General features: G+C 37.4%; 1 protein-coding gene across 2 annotated transcripts in view; it reads left to right on the top strand.

Moving 5' to 3' along the window:
- The first annotated feature begins 1,034 nt into the window (after nt 1–1,034).
- fhl3b (four and a half LIM domains 3b) overlaps nt 1,035–17,110 on the top strand; it is a 30,302-nt gene continuing 14,226 nt past the window's right edge. Inside the window, exon 1 of one of the 2 annotated variants that reach the window (XM_023274108.3) lies at nt 1,035–1,194. The gene's annotated coding sequence lies outside the window, so the exon portion shown is untranslated. Of the gene's footprint in view, nt 1,195–12,945; nt 12,970–17,110 lie in introns of those variants that run through there. The other variant, XM_055018150.1, reaches the window with a different exon arrangement.

Here is a 17,110-nt window from a genome sequence, read left to right as displayed (position 1 = left end):
ATATTTTTTCTCATAATTATCACAAAGTATCTCATGTTTCTGATATTTAGAATTTAATATCCAAAATTTTAATGATTTTTAAATGATAATAATGAGAAAGTTTCTTATATTTCTGACTTAATAGCCCCCCCCCCCTTTTTTTTCCAAATTTCTTTAATTTTTTTGTATTTGGAATTACATAAATATCCAACAGCTTAATGATTTTTTTTTCTCATAGTTATGAGAAAGTTTGTCATATTTCTGACTTAATGTTGCATCATTTTTCCAAGTTTCTTATATATGTTCTTTTTAGATTTTGCATTATATAAATATCTGGCACCTTACTTGTTTAAGTTTATTTTTATTATCTATTATCTTTACTTTTTTTTAATCAGAGTCGTTTTGTCATAAATCTGAGAGAGTTTCTTAGAATTATTATTGAAATAAGGAATTATTGGGAAGTCTTTTAAGAATTCTACGTTTAATTATCATCCTTTTTAGAGCTTTTTTTTCAGGTTTTTAATTTAATTTCTTTTTAAAAAAACACATTTTAACTGGCGCAGTTTCATCATCTGGCCACCAGAGGGCAGAATATCCTCATTTAAATATTTAACGTCTGATCTTCGTGTATTCTTGAGCAAAATAAAGAATTTAACATGTATTTTTTCACCAGATCTTAAACCTGAAGCCCTCTGAGCGACAAAAAGACTGGATCTACAGACTAAACTGAGGGTCTGGATCATCATGTGATGGATGCAGCCTTTACTTGAGGCAGAAATTATATTATGATTAAATTCACCTCTAGAGTGAAGACAAACTCTCAAAAATCTATTTTATCGTGAAATCAAGTGCAATATCTTTTTAAAAATCGCTCCTATTATTCGGTTATTGCGTGATTTTCCTTTTTTTAGGGAGATAATAAAGTGGTTTGCAGCTCCAGCGGATCCTTTAAAGGCCACCATATGTTTAAAATGTTCAGTTCTATCCAGAAAACGCGCCTCTTCCAGCCGAAGTGTGCGTAAAGGAGCCGGAGAAGTGGGCGGTGTCTGGAGCGGCGGTTTGGTTTTACGCACCAGAGACGCGTCAGTCGGTGGAGAGCCGTCAGTTGTCAGCTCGGAGGGAGGATTTAATCATCTGTCACTTCGTTCAGCTCCAGCAGAGTCTCCATAGTGTCTCCACAGAGTCTCCACAGAGTCTCCACAGGCGCAGACAGCGGTAGGTTCACATTTACTGACGGGTTTAACCCTTTACAGCACATTTACAGCTTTCTATCGGTACAAAGTGACTGATTCTAACATTTAAAGTGTGATCCGGTGAGTCTGCAGGGCAATAATCCGCTGCAGTGTTGATTTCTGATCCTCTCAGCTCCTTACCTGTCCTCACCTGCTGCGTAAAAGCGCGTTATTGGAGCATTACTGCGCATGGAGACGTTCAATAACTGCTTTAATATCTGATAAGTCGCCTCTTTATTAAGTGGTTGTAATTTATGGTTAATGATTGATCAGTTATAGGGTATTGATGAGGGGAAACTTGGGTTGCCATGTTGTGAAAACTCCCTTTGACAGGAGTGAGATCCATATTTTACTATGAACTGACAGCTTCTCACATTTATTGATAAAATCAGTATTTATTACACTGAAGAAAGATTTATTGAATCTCCTTTTTCTGGTTTTATTTTTTCATTCATGTCTCTGTAATTGTGAGAATATTTTTTAATCAACATAATATTTTAAATTATTATTATGCATGGAACGTTTCCCACAACATGTTAGCAGAACCTGCTGATGACGTTTTTGTCATTTTCTGTCTTGTTTTTGTTTTCTGTCTTTTTTTGTCATTTTGTGTCTTATTTTTGTCATTCTGTGCTTCGTTTTTGTCATTTTGTCTCGGTTTTGTCCTTTCGTATCTTGTTTTTGTTGTTTTATGTCTTGTTTTTATCATTTTTGTCGTTTTCTGTCTTGTTTTTGTCATTTTGTGTCTCGTTTTTGTCATTTTATGTGTCGCTTTCATTGTCAGCCTTGATTGAATGTCTCCCTCCAGCTCATATTATCAGGATCAGACTAATTCTTTGGACTGTTTTCCATCAGTCAGTTTGTCCTCTTGGTCAGCAGTAACAGCAGCTAAATATCTAGCTTCTACTGCTGAGAAAAAGATCACATTAGCATGGATTAGAGTAGAGTTAGCAAACAGCACAGAAAACATGGAAGAAGAAGCTGAGCCCATCAATACCTATTATTGATCAATGTGGAGCAGAAAATGGAGAAGAGAAGGTTGATTTTTTTAAACTTTAAACGTCCTCCAGTTCTGGAATGATCCTTAAATAATTCGATTAACTTTGCTGCAGCTTCATTTTTAGAAAACTCTGTTTGAAGTTTTAAACATTTGCTTTCCCCAAATGTAAAACGTGATTTCGTCATCAGACTTTTCTCCTTTTGTTTTCCAACTCCAGATATTGGTTGAGTTACGTCATGATGACAGAAACACAATGTTGTATTTCAGATTTAGAAATATATAAATGTCCAACATTTTCCTTTTATTTTTCTCATGATAGATATGAGAAGGTTTCTCATATTTCTGACTTAATATTGCATCATTTTTCAAGTCTGTTATATTTTTTTGAGATTTGGAATTATATAAATAAAGTAAATTGTGCACCGTCAGATGCTGTTTTTCACAACTTTACGACTCAGATTTGCTCATATTAAAGCTTGATTATTCTATAAAATTGGAATAAAAGTTTAATTAATAATAAAAACTGTTTTATCCTAGTTGTTTATAAACTAAACCAAGCAGTTTGGTGTCTAGTTTGCACCTGAAAGTGCTGTTTTTCATCTCAGATTTGGTAAATTAGCTAGAAATTAGCCAGTCATTTTGGACTAATCTTCACTTGTTTTATGAGTTATTTTGGACAGATTTTGAGTCTTTATTGGCAGTTCTTAATTCAAATTGAATCATTTGAAGAATCTAAAATATAAAACATGTTTTGACTTATTTCACACGTTTTACACTGGAGGACGTTACTGGGGGCTGAACAAAGTGAGGAACTGATACTGAGAATCAGAGCTTTGAGGAAACGATCCCTCCAGTCCTGCTAGTTTAACCCTCGTGTCGTCCTGTGGGTCAAAACTGACCCGGTTTAAAGTTTGAAAATGTGGGAAAAAAAAAAAAATGTTTTCACTGTGAAACTTCTGATGTCCACATTTTCAACATTTTTGGGAATTTTTTTTTAGCATTTTTTTAATGGAAAAAACTGTATAAAAATGTTTCTTTAAGAACATTCACATAAAAATCAACCAAAATCCAGCGAATTTCGCTGAATTTTCTTCCTGAAGGTTTTGCAAATTTCCAGAAGTTTGGGTTTTTGTTTTTTTTTTTTTGCTGAATTTTTGGATTTTTTTCAGACAAGGAAACAGTATTTTTGGTGCCTGTAAGTGAGGACAGCAGGAGGGTTAATGTGTGAACACCAACATGTGGATTGTGTCCCTGGTTCAGCAGTCCTTCCCTGATGTCACGTCTCCTGCTCTGGACAATCCACACCTTCATAGTTTCCATCAACCAAACCACGCTCTGCTCAGATGAAGACACTCCTCCAAACAAGCTGCCGCTGAAGAAACGTCTTTTTGTTTCTCGCTCAGAGGAATTCCTGGCTGTTGTCTTTTTTTAGAAGATAGAGGCCAGAGGAAAAATGCCTCTTTTTTTTTTTTAGAAGCGCGTGATTTTGCCACGTTCCGACCGCAGCCGCATTCCTGCTGGATTCCAGCGTTGGGTGAAGGCTGGTCGCAGTGGAGGGAGATGATTTTACGACTCTCATCATGACTCAGTGTCACACAGCGCCGTCTTTCCATTTCCCATTCCTGCTGAAGCTGCTGACTGGGAAGAGTTTTAAAGAGCCATTTGGAAAATGCTGTTTGGATTCAACTGTGCTGGAATAAAGACGAGGAAACAGCAGAAGTTAAAGAAGTTCACTGAGATTTAAACACTCATGAATACATCCTGATTCAAACTCTACTAGTCTTTAGTCTGGACACAGCTTCTCATTTAGTGGTTTCTCTTTATTTTCATTGTAGATTCTACCTGAAGGCATCAAAACTATGAATGAACACATCTGGAATTATGTAGTTTGAAAGAATTTTTAAATAGTTTTGGACATTTTCAAGTTGTTTTTGACCATGTCTGAGTAATTCTAGACTATTTCTGTGTCATTCTGGACAAATGTTGGTTCCTTTCGGACAGGTTTTATCACATTAGACACATTTTCAGTCATTCAGGACGACATTTGTGTCTTTTAGGACGACTTTTCAAACATTTTGAACAAGTTTCTGTTAAACTGTACAATCCAAATGTGTTTAAAATGATCCGTCCATCGTCTCTAATAGTTCTGACCAACCACCTACCAACATCAAAGTTTACCCACAAACACCTTTTTTCCCCTAAACTTCTCTCCAGTTCGGAGAATTTCAAGAACTTTGAATGAATCCTCAAAGAACCATCAAGGAACTACCCAGGAACCATCTAGGAACTACCCAGGAACCTACCAGGAACCATCTAGGAACTACCCAGGAACCTACCAGGAACCATGTAGGAACAATCCAGGAACCTACCAGGAACCATCTAGGAACTACCCAGGAGCCTACCAGGAACCATCTAGGAACTACCTAGGAACCTACCAGGAACCATGTAGGAACTATCCAGGAACCATCTAGAACCATCTAGGAACTACCGAGGAACCTACCAGGAACCATCTAGGAACTACCAAGGAACCTACCAGGAACCATGTAGGAACTATCCAGGAACCTACCAGGAACCATCTAGGAACTACCCAGGAACTACCCAGGAACCTACCAGGAACCATCTAGGAACTACCCAGGAACCTACCAGGAACCATCTAGGAACTACCCAGGAACCATCTAGGAACTACCCAGGAACCTACCAGGAACCATCTAGGAACTACCCAGGAACCTACCAGGGACCTACCAAGAACCATGTAGGAACTATCCAGGAACCTACCAGGAACCATCTAGGAACTACCCAGGAACTACCCAGGAACCTACCAGGAACCATCTAGGAACTACCCCGGAACCTACCAGGAACTGTCTAGGAACTACCCAGGAACCTACCAGGGACCTACCAGGAACCATCTAGGAACCTACCAGGGACCTACCAGGAACCATCTAGGAACTACCCAGGAACCTACCAGGAACCATCTAGGAACTACCCAGGAACCTACCAGGACTCTGAATGTATCTGAAAGTGCAGTCTCTGAAACCATCCAGAGCTACGACCAGATTGGCCCATTTTGAGTCATTTTGTAGCATTTTTAACACGTTTTGGGAAGTTTCAAGTCATTCTGAACAGGTTTCGAGTCATTTCGGACTAATTTTAACTTGTTTTACAGGTTATTTTGGACATATTTTGAGTCATTATTGGCCATTTTCAATTCAAATTTAATCATTTGAAGAATCTAAAATATAAAACATGTTTTAACTTATTTCACACTTTTTTGTTTCCTCCATAATTTCAGATGTGTTCATTCATAGTTTGATGCCTTCAGTGAGAATCTGCAATATAAATAGTCATGAAGATAAAGATTAAATGAGAAGGTGTGTCCAAACGTCTGACTGATAGTGTAGTTGTGATGATTTACTGGGTAGTTTTGGTGCCTTAACTCAACCAAAGACAGACAAAAAAAACAAGTGAGAGTCAGAACGAGACATGAGACTAAAAGCAGAACTATAATTATGGTTGGAACCAGGACTTGACCTGAAGTCTCCTCTGAAGGTCCACTGACTCTGTCCTCTACCACTCCTTCATCTCCTCCAGCATCCAAACAAGGACTTCGGTTCCCAGACTGCTTTTATATATTTTGTTTGCTGGTCTTTTATTGATGTACTGGAAAAATGCCCCTCTCAAAACAAGAAAAAAACTTATTTCAAGGATCTTTTACCTTGAAATAAGTGAAAAATCTGCCAATAGAACAAGTCAAAAATGACTTGGTAAGATTTCTAGAAATAAGATGTGATATTTAGAATATTGAGATCTTAAAATTAGCTCGGAAAACTTATTTTCAGCTCTATTTTACCAGGATTGTCAAGCTTAGGTGTCTTAAAATAAGCCAGACATGCTAAAAAAAAAAGCAATTTTTCACTCAAAAATAGATTTTTGCTTTCATGTAACCTCCTAATCTGAGATGTATTAACCCTCCTGCTGTCTTCATTTACAGGCAGCAAAAAATATTGTTTCCTTGTCTGAAAAAAATCCCAAAAAATCTGCAAAAAATTCCCCAAATTTCTGAAAATTTGCAAAACCTTCAGGAAAAAATTCCAATAATTCCTTAAAAGTTTCCCTTAAAAGTTTTATTTTAAAAAAAGTCCCCCAAATTTGACAAGAAAATTCGTGTAAATATTTTCAAAAAATGAGTAAAAATCTTCCAAAAAATCCTGAAAATATCTAAAGTGATTCCATATATATCAGTAAAACTTCTAATATTTTCTTAAGAACATTCACAGAAAACTCAACCAAAATCCAGCGAAATTCATTGGATTTTGGTTGATTTTTATGTGAATGTTCTTAAGAAACATTTTTAACATTTCTTTATTTCCACCAAAAAATGTTCAAAAACTTCCGAAGAATGTTGAAAATGTGGACATCAGAAGTTTCACTGTGAAAGTATATTTTTTCTCCACATTTTCAAACTTTAAAACGGGTCAATTTGACCTGCAGGACAACATGAGGGTTAAACTTATTTTGAGTTTTCTTGTAAAATTCAACTCAGAACAAGATAATTTCAAGATTGTTTGACTTAAGAAGATATTTCAGATGCATTGTCTTAAAACAAGTCCCTCCATCTGCTGAAATGTCTCTTGTTCAGTGAATTTATCTTAAATCGAGTGGGATGAGACATTTTGACTAAAAATAAAACAAACAGACTTGGTGAGATTTAGAGTTTTTGCAGTGCGTCTTTATTGACTGAATGTAAATAAACTGTGACTTTATGGCCTCTGTAGTTCTCAGCCTGATGATCTGAGCGATCAGCTGACTGGACCAACCCTCGGCCCTCTGAAGCCCAGAACAAATAAATGAAGCAGGGACAGCAGGCCGACAGCCTCTCAGAAACAAACACCAGCTAGCGTTAGCACCCAGATGGAAGCGGAGCGGCTCGGCCAGCTGATGGGAAAATCTGTTTACTAGTGTGTTTGTGTTGGAGGACGTTTTGCTTTCTGTTTGTTTGCTTTCATCACTTCCTGAAAGTAGAGTCCAAGAACAACAGCTGCTCAGCCAAAGGAACCGGACTTTAAGAGGCCACGCTTGATTAGCATCCTTTCAGTCTTTTGTTCGTCTTTTGTTGTCTCGTTTTTGTCTTGTTTTGTTGTTTTGTGTCTCGTTTTTGTCATTCTGTGTCTTGTTTTTGCAATTTTAAGTCTATCATTTTCTGTCTTCTTTTTGTCGTTTTGTGTCTTGTTTTTGTCTTTTTGTGTCTTGTTTTTGGCTTTTGTGTCTTGTTTTTGTCATTTTGTGTCTTGTTTTTGTCATTCTGTGTCTTGTTTTTGTCGTTTTGTGTCTTGTTTTTGTTGTTGTGTCTTGTTTTTGTCGTTTTGTGTCTTGTTTTTGTCGTTTTGTGACTCGTTTCTGTCGTTTTGTGTCTCGTTTTTGTGTTTTGCGTCTCATTCTTGTCATTTTGTGTCTTGTTTTTGTCTTTTGTGTCTTGTTTTTGTCGTTTTGTGTCTTGTTTTTGTCGTTTTGTGTCTTGTTTTTGTCGTTTCGTGTCTTGTTTTTGTCGTTTTGTGTCTTGTTTTTGTCGTTTTGTGTCTTGTTTTTGTCGTTTCGTGTCTTGTTTCTGTCTTTTGTGTCTTGTTTTTGTCGTTTTGTGTCTTGTTTTTGTCGTTTCGTGTCTTGTTTTTGTCGTTTCGTGTCTTGTTTTTGTCGTTTTGTGTCTTGTTTCTGTCTTTTGTGTCTCTTTCTTGTCGTTTTGTGTCTTGTATTTGTCTTTTGTGTCTTGTTTTTGTCATTTTGTGTCTTGTTTTTGTCGTTTTGTGTCTTGTTTTTGTCGTTTCGTGTCTTGTTTCTGTCTTTTGTGTCTTGTTTTTGTCGTTTTGTGTCTTGTTTTTGTCGTTTCGTGTCTTGTTTCTGTCTTTTGTGTCTTGTTTCTGTCTTTTGTGTCTTGTTTTTGTCGTTTTGTGTCTTGTTTTTGTCGTTTCGTGTCTTGTTTCTGTCTTTTGTGTCTTGTTTTTGTCATTTTGTGTCTTGTTTTTGTCGTTTCGTGTCTTGTTTCTGTCTTTTGTGTCTTGTTTCTGTCTTTTGTGTCTTGTTTTTGTCGTTTTGTGTCTTGTTTTTGTCGTTTCGTGTCTTGTTTTTGTTGTTTTGTGTCTTGTTTCTGTCTTTTGTGTCTCTTTCTTGTCGTTTTGTGTTCTTTAGGTGGCGCTATGACTACTTTTCTGAGGGTGCATGTCTGTAGACATGAGTTTGGGTTGTAGATATCTGGATTGTTGTCAGTGTGAAGCTGGCAGACGTTTGTGTTTCCCTGATATTATTCGATTTCTCACGTCTTTTCTGCACATTTTAACTCTGGGACGTTGTTCTGGTTCTGAAATAGTTCAGGATGGACATTCTTGGTCTCTGCTGCCAGTTTACTCACAGATGATGAATTATAATAACCTGATGATGATCTGCAGACGTTTTCTCTGCTGCCACACTGAGTTTATAACTTTAGGATTCATTGAGTTCTTCAGGACGTCTAAACTGTCCCAGTACTTTATTTTATGGCCGCAGACGTCACAGTTGTGGGTTCAGATTGAGCAGAATAAAACAGTGAGAGGCTGTGAGCTGATTTATTCACTAAATCACTCAGTGGTTCCTTTATGACCCTCATGGATTCATACAGGAGTATATTTTTATCATTTCTGTATTTATGCCTGTGCTGCTCTTTTATCTCTAAAATCATGTCAGTAATTATGGATTTAAATCATGTTTTAGTGCTAAAACAAGTTTAAAACTCTGTCAAAGTGGTTGTTGATTGTTTATTGTCAGCGTTAGGCGTCTGATCCAGGCTTCTGCAGCAGGACATTTTAATATTCTACCGTACGAGAAAACATAGAAAAACTGTAAAAATTTGGCAGCAAAAGTGCCTAAGAATAAAAAAAATAAATGGTGGAATACAGTGACGTTCAAAAACGTATTTTTAGCTGATTTAATTACAGTAAGACGGTGTCATTTTATGTTATCACATTTTAAAATAACAAATTAATTCTGTAAAAACACAATTTTGTTGTGGACAACAGCTTTGGTGTTTTATTTATTTATTTAAACTGTCAGCAGGTAGATTCATAGTTTTCTCTATGATTTCACAAATAGATGCAAAATGAACATAAAAATGATTTTGCATCGATTTATCGTCATTTTGTGTCTCTTTATTGTAATTTTGTGTCTGTTTCTGGTAATTTTGTGTAACTTTATGGTCTTTTTGTGTCTATTTGTGGTCATTTTGTGTCATTTTATGGTCATTTTGTGTCTATTTGTGGTCATTTTGTGTCTTTTTATGGCCATTTTGTGTCTCTTTATGGTCTTTTTGTGTCTTTTTATTGTAATTTTGTGTCTCTGTCATCATCTCTTTGTGTTTCTGTATGGTCATTTTGTGTCTTTTTATGGTCATTTTGTGTCTTTTTATGGTCATTTTGTGTGTCTTTATGGCCATTTTGTGTCTCTTTATGGTCTTTTTGTGTCTTTTTATTGTAATTTTGTGTCTCTTTGTCATCATTTTGTGTTTCTGTATGATTATTTTGCGTCTTTTTATGGTCATTTTGTGTGTCTTTATTGTCTTTTTTGTCTCTTTATCGTCTTTTTGTGTCTCTTTATGGTCTTTTTGTGTCTTTTTATGGTCATTTTGTGTGTCTTCATGGTCATTTTGTTTTCCTTGTGGACGTCTTGTGTCTTTTTTTAGTTGTTTTACATCTGTTTGTGTTGATTTATTTGTGGTCAATCTGTGCATCTTTATAGTTATTTTGTGACTCTGTGGTCAACCTGCAACTGTACGTGGGCATGTTGGGTCTATTTAAGTTGTATTCCATCTATTTGTGTTGATTTTGTGTCTATTTGTGGTCATTTTGCATCTTATTTGTGGTTATTTTGTGTCTCTTTGTCGACATGTTGTGTCTCGTTAAGTCCCAGGATGTTCAAACATCCTTTACAGTTTTTCTGGTCGTTCTGACCCTCAGTCCTCAGTGCAGTCAGGTCAGCATGTCGTTCCTGTTTTTAATGAGTAGAAACACTGTTAGAGCTAGTCTCAAGCAAGCATAAGTGCCCTCCCAGCCCTCTAGGAGGGTGGTTGGGGGTCACCTGACTGCAGGTGGGACAGATGGCTGCACCTCCTTGGGAGGGCTCTAAGAACGGCGTTGTAAGTGGGAGACAAGTGGTGTCTGAGGCCCCCTCCTCTGTTCAAAGATGGCCGTTCTAGTTTGACATGAATGGCTTCTGTTACCCCTCTCTCAAACCATCTGTCCTCTCTGGCTAGAATGCGCACCTTGTGGTCATCAAAGGCCCTGTACTACAAACTCTATCCAGGCGATGCTATCCCTTGCATATACGGGCTGCCAAAAATTCACAAAGAGGGCGCTCCTCTGAGACCAATTGTAAGCAGCATCAACTCTGTGACATACAACATTGCTAAGTATCTTGCCACCATCCTTTCCCCATTGGTGGGGGACACCCCCCACCACATAAGGAACTCGATGGACTTTACAAACAAGGTCAGAAAAATCAGCTTAGACCCTGAGGAAACTATGGTTTCATATGACGTGACTTCGCTTTTTACTTGCATTCCCACTGGAGATGCAATACAGACAGTAAAGAGAAAACTGCTGCTTGACAACTCTCTGTCTGAGAGGACCAACCTCTCCCCCGAACAGGTGTGTGACCTCCTTAACCTTTGCCTCAGCACCACTTATTTCCAGTACAACAACGGTTTCTACAGGCAAAAACACGGCTGTGCCATGGGATCCCCTGTATCCCCCATTGTAGCTAACCTGTACATGGAAGAAATGGAGATTGTGGCACTGAGAACATTCAGTGGCCACTCCCCGAGGCACTGGTTCAGATATGTGGATGACACATGGGTCACCATCAGGAAGGGTGAGGTCGAACCTTTCACAGAACACCTCAACTCGGTGGATAAAAACATCAAGTTCACAAGAGAGGATGTCCAAGACAACTGTCTGGTGTTTCTAGATTGCGTGGTACGCATTGAAACCAATGGGGAACTCAACATTGAGGTCTACAGAAAACCCACTCACACAGACCAGTACCTCCTGTTTGATTCACACCACCCACTAGAACACAAGTTGGGGGTGATCCGTACCTTAAAGCACAGAGCACAGAACATCCCATCAGAAGCGGATGGAAAAAGAAGGGAACACAAGCATATTCACTCTGCACTTCAAACTTGTGGCTATCCAAACTGGGCTTTTATCAAAACAGCAAAAAAGCGCAGGGAGGATAAGAAAGACGAGGACCACAAAAAGAGAAACAACATTGTCATCCCCTATGTGGCAGGAATTTCAGAGAAACGCAGGAGGATCTTTAACACCCACCAGATCCCAGTACACTTCAAGCCCAGCAACACTCTGAGGCAAAAGCTGGTCCATCCCAAGGACAAAATTCCAAGGGAGAAACAGAGCAATGTGGTGTACGCAGTGCAGTGCAATGAGGAATGCTCTGACCTGTACATTGGAGAGACTAAGCAGCCATTACACAAGCGCATGGCACAACACAGGAGGGCCACGACCACAGGCCAGGACTCAGCAGTCCACCTCCACCTCAAGGAGAAGGGGCACTCCTTTGATGACCACAAGGTGCGCATTCTAGCCAGAGAGGACAGATGGTTTGAGAGAGGGGTAAAAGAAGCCATTCATGTCAAACTAGAACGGCCATCTTTGAACAGAGGAGGGGGCCTCAGACACCACTTGTCTCCCACTTACAACGCCGTTCTTAGAGCCCTCCCAAGGAGGTGCAGCCATCTGTCCCACCTGCAGTCAGGTGACCCCCAACCACCCTCCTAGAGGGCTGGGAGGGGTAACGACCGCCCATCAAAGGCTAACGACTCACATGAACACCTAACGAGTCTGTTGGTTTCGGGTCTTTGTCCACTTGTTTTTGCCACCACCCTCCTGGTGGATAAATATCTGGTACTCCCCACCAGGCTTTCAGAACTGAAGAAGCCTCTTGGATGAGAGGTGAAACGTTTTCGACTCACACGAGGTTAGTCCAGTTGCCATAACTTATTCTTGCTTGAGACTTATCATGACCTGGATGACTGAGAACATCCACAGATTTACTGTTAGAGCTAATTTATGTCCTTATTAACGAGTAGAAACATGATTAGAGCTAATTTATGTCCTTATTAATGAGTAGAAACACTGTTAAAGCTAATTTATGTCCTTATTAACAAGTAGAAACACTGTTAGAGCTAATTTATGTCCTTATTAATGAGTAGAAACATGATTAGAGCTAATTTATGTCCTTATTAATGAGTAGAAACACTGTTAAAGCTAATTTATGTCCTTATTAACGAGTAGAAACACTGTTAAAGCTAATTTATGTCCTTATTAACGAGTAGAAACATGATTAGAGCTAATTTATGTCCTTATTAACTCATGCAGCAATGCTCTGAGCATGAGGGATTTTACCACGTAACTTGGAAGAGAATTCAACACGATCTGTAAAGGAATAACTTTTCCACGGGAATTATGGATTTAAGGACTGCTCCTTCTGCACTGTTTGAGGATTACGAAAGACTGTGATCTAACAATAGTACTGACTGAAGGAATATTACTGAACTCTATTATTTCCAAAGGATTAACACCAGAGTGGATTATAACAAAGTTTTTATTGGGCCAAACAACATAAAGGATACCAGCAGATCTAAACGGGGACTGAACTCTCTCTCCACCTCCTCCCTGGAGCAGAGCCCAGTGGCTCGTTGGTCTCCAGGTGAGTAGCCAGGTGAGGCCACACCGTCTGCTCTCCACCTCCAGATTACATAGTCTGGGTGATTATTGCTCTTCTTAGATAAAAGCATAGTTCCACTTAGGAGTCATGTTAAGCAATTGGAAGAATATTAATGTTTGATTGAGTGTTGTGATTTAGGAGCTTATGCTACACCCTTGCTGAAATTATAATAAAACATTTATCCTGCAATTAAAGTTAACAGATTGGAAATTCTATTTATTTTTAACATGATGATGAATTAACCACATATATCTTCTCAGTTTGTAAAAAGTCAGGTTATTGTGTGCATTACATCTAAAACTGGTTCTGTCAGATTACCTAGTCGTTGGGGCCGAGGGTGGCCTTTTTTAAACTTATCCTTGGGGTTATCCATTCCTTAACCTCTAAATTTAAACCTAGCAACTTACCAAGTGCAGAATCCGATGAGAGAAAAGCTGCCGTTAACAGACGTGACTGGTAATTAATTTGACCATTGGAAAGTGGCTACTCAGTTGAGTTAGTTATCAGAGGAAGCAGGATAGGCGTCTGGATGGAGGCAGTTAGAAGCTAGGCCAATTTTCTCACTTACCAGCTTAAAAACGTTCCTCAGATCCCATCTGGGTTGTATCATATGGGCTACGGGAACCGGACCCGTTAGATGGAGAGCTGGTCCAGTAATCCTCTGATAGTAAATTAATTTATTTGATTGATTTAGGAGGTTACTGGCCCTAGGATTCAACAGTCCTTATTAGGTTCCAGACACTGAGAATAAATCAGTTTAAAGGTCTGAGGAGGAACTTTATACTGGATTCAACCAGAAACCTACAGAACATTTGAACAGTCTGGATTTCTGGGCAGAAACTGGTGTCTGGATACTTCAGTAAGCAGATCCAGCGACGAATATCATTGACTTACTGGTTTTACTGGTTAACTGGGACTCATTTCATCTTATGTACTGATTTTACTGGTTTACTGGGACTCATTTCATCTTATTTATTGGTTTTACTGGTTTACTGGGACTTATTTACTGGTTTGTGACTGGAAGCAGCAGCAGAATCCTGGTTGTTCAGCAGATAAAATCATAAATCAAATGAACCTTTAAAGTTTTATTTCCTCTCCATGCCCTCCTCAGTCACAGTTTATCATCACTGAAGTCTGATCACAGCTGATCTCCTCAGATTCAGCTCTAAAGAAACCATTTCTCTGGAAATTCACACGATATTTCAAGTAAAATGGAACCAACCTCATCCTTTATCTCAGTTTCTCACAATATAATCAGAATATTATCCGAATATAATCAGAATATTATCTGAATATAATCACAATATAATCAGAATATTATCCGAATATAATCAGAATATTATCTGAATATAATCACAATATAATCAGAATATTATCCGAATATAATCAGAATAGTATCAGAATATAATCAAAATATAATCAGAATATAATCAGAATATAATCAGGATATAATCAGAATATAATCAGAATATAATCAGAATGTAATCAGAATATAATCAGAATATAATGAGAATATAATGAGAATATAATGACAATATAATCAGAATGTAATCAGAATATAATCAGAATGTAATCAGAATGTAATCATAATATAATCAGAATGTAATCAGAATATAATCAGAGTAAAATGAGAATATAATGACAACATAATCAGAATGTAATCAGAATATAATGAGAATATAATGAGAATATAATGAGAATATAATGACAACATAATCAGAATGTAATCAGAATATAATCAGAATGTAATCAGAATGTAATCAGAATATAATCAGAATGTAATCAGAATATAATCAGAGTAAAATGAGAATACAATGACAACATAATCAGAATGTAATCAGAATATAATCAGAATAAAATGAGAATATAATGACAACATAATCAGAATGTAATCAGAATATAATCAGAATATAATGAGAATATAATGAGAATATAATGACAACATAATCAGAATGTAATCAGAATATAATCAGAATGTAATCAGAATGTAATCAGAATATAATCAGAATGTAATCAGAATATAATCAGAGTAAAATGAGAATACAATGACAACATAATCAGAATGTAATCAGAATATAATCAGAGTAAAATGAGAATACAATGACAACATAATCAGAATGTAATCAGAATATAATCAGAATGTAATCAGAATATAATCAGAGTAAAATGAGAATACAATGACAACATAATCAGAATGTAATCAGAATATAATCAGAATAAAAGGAGAATATAATGACAACATAATCAGAATGTAATCAGAATATAATCAGAATGTTGGGGCGTCCGTATAGCTCACCAGGTTAAGCAGGTGATCCATGTCCAGAACCTGGTCTCTGATGCAGCATTCTGGGTTTGATTCCTGCTCACGGCCCTTTGCTGCATGTCTTCCTCATTTCCTGTCTGTTTCTCACTGCACCTATCAAACTAAGCCGAAAAGGCCAAAAAAAATTACTTAAAGAATATAATCAGGGTTTAAAGAGTCTTGATAAAAGCTTGAATCAGTGACAACTCAAAGAACTTTCTATGATTCATGTTCAGCTCAAAGAACAAAGTTGGATAAATACCGTCCTAAAAAGCTGTTTTTTTATGAATGTTATCAGTTGATATGTGATTATTATCCAGTAACATTGATTGTGTTGGAATTCTGTGACTCTCTGTGGTGATTTTGCATCTTATTTGTGGATATTTTGTGACTATTTGTGGTCATTTTGTGTCTATTTGTGGTGATTTTGTGTCTCTTTCTGGTGATTTTGTGTCTCTGTGGTCATTTTGTGTCTCTGTGGTCATTTTGTGTCTCTTTGTGGTGATTTTGTGTCTCTGTGGTCATTTTGTGTCTCTGTGGTCATTTTGTGACTATTTCTGGTCATTTTGTGTCTCTGTCGTCTTTTTGGGGGCATTTTACATCTCTTTGTAGTTACCTTGTGACCCTTTGTGGACTTCTTGTGTCTTTTATAGTTGGTTTGCGTCTATTTGTGGTCATTTTGTGTCTATTTGTGGTCATTATGTGTCTCTTTGTGGTGATTTTGTGTCTCTGTGGTCATTTTGTGTCTGTGGTCATTTTGTGTCTCTTTATGGTGATGTTGTGTCTTTTTGTAGTCATTTTGTACCTATTTGTGGTGATTATGTGTCTCTTTGTGGTCATTTTTCATCTTTTTATGGTCATTTTCTGACATTTGTTGACATGTTCTGTCCCCTTATAGTTTAACATCTTTCTGTTGATCTTATTTGTCGTTGTTCTGTGTCTATTCTAGTCATTTTGTGACTCTTTGTGGTTGTGTTGTGTCCCTGTATAGTTGTTTTACTTCTCTTTCTGTTGTTTTTGCATCTTATTTGTGGTTATTTTGTGTTACTATCTTAAATAAACAACAACCAGCAGCGACTGATCCTGATGAGGTGTTTAAACGGAGACGTCCTCAGACTGTTTTAATCTGAATCTTGTGATGTGCGACACACTGAGCTCTTTGTAGGATGGTGGAAGTCATCAGCGTCGATGGAAACGGCCTCGTTCTGCTGTTTTTCTGTTGTGTTTGCTGTCAGCGTTCTCCAGGTTGTGTAACGCAGCACAATCTGAGGTCTGTTCTGAGCCGTTAAAGCAGCTAAATCCATTTCAGGGGGAAATAAACGGTAAAGAGGCGGTAATTAAACACCAACTCTGTTTCAGGAAGAAAGATCTTATTGTAGGTGAAAGCAGTGGAACCACAGGACTCCATATGTTCCACGTAAAGAACCACATTTACCCGACAATGTTTCATTTCTCAGAGTCTGATTGTGAAATTTACTCACTGTTTAGTCAAAAATCTACCAAAAATGATCAGTCATTCTCCAAAATAGCATCAGATTTTATAGTTTTTTTACTGTGTTTTTAGAATTTAACTGCATTTTTACAGTATTTTATTACTTTGTGAGCATTATAGGATTCCTTGCAGGTATTTTGTGGCTCTTTGTCAATATGTGTCTATTTTTACATACTGTACATGTCCTTGTGTTAATTTGACATCTATTTGTGATCATTTCATGTCTCTTTATGGTCATTTTGCATCTTATTTGTGGTCATTTTGCAACTATTTGTGGACATGTGTCCTTTTTAGGTTGTTTTACATCTTTTTGTGGTTATTTTTGCATCTGTTTGTGGTCA

This window comes from Amphiprion ocellaris, chromosome 15 (genome assembly GCF_022539595.1).
Source record: "Amphiprion ocellaris isolate individual 3 ecotype Okinawa chromosome 15, ASM2253959v1, whole genome shotgun sequence".
In the NCBI taxonomy this organism is placed as follows: domain Eukaryota; kingdom Metazoa; phylum Chordata; class Actinopteri; family Pomacentridae; genus Amphiprion; species Amphiprion ocellaris.
This window is presented reverse-complemented; position numbering and strand designations above follow the sequence as displayed.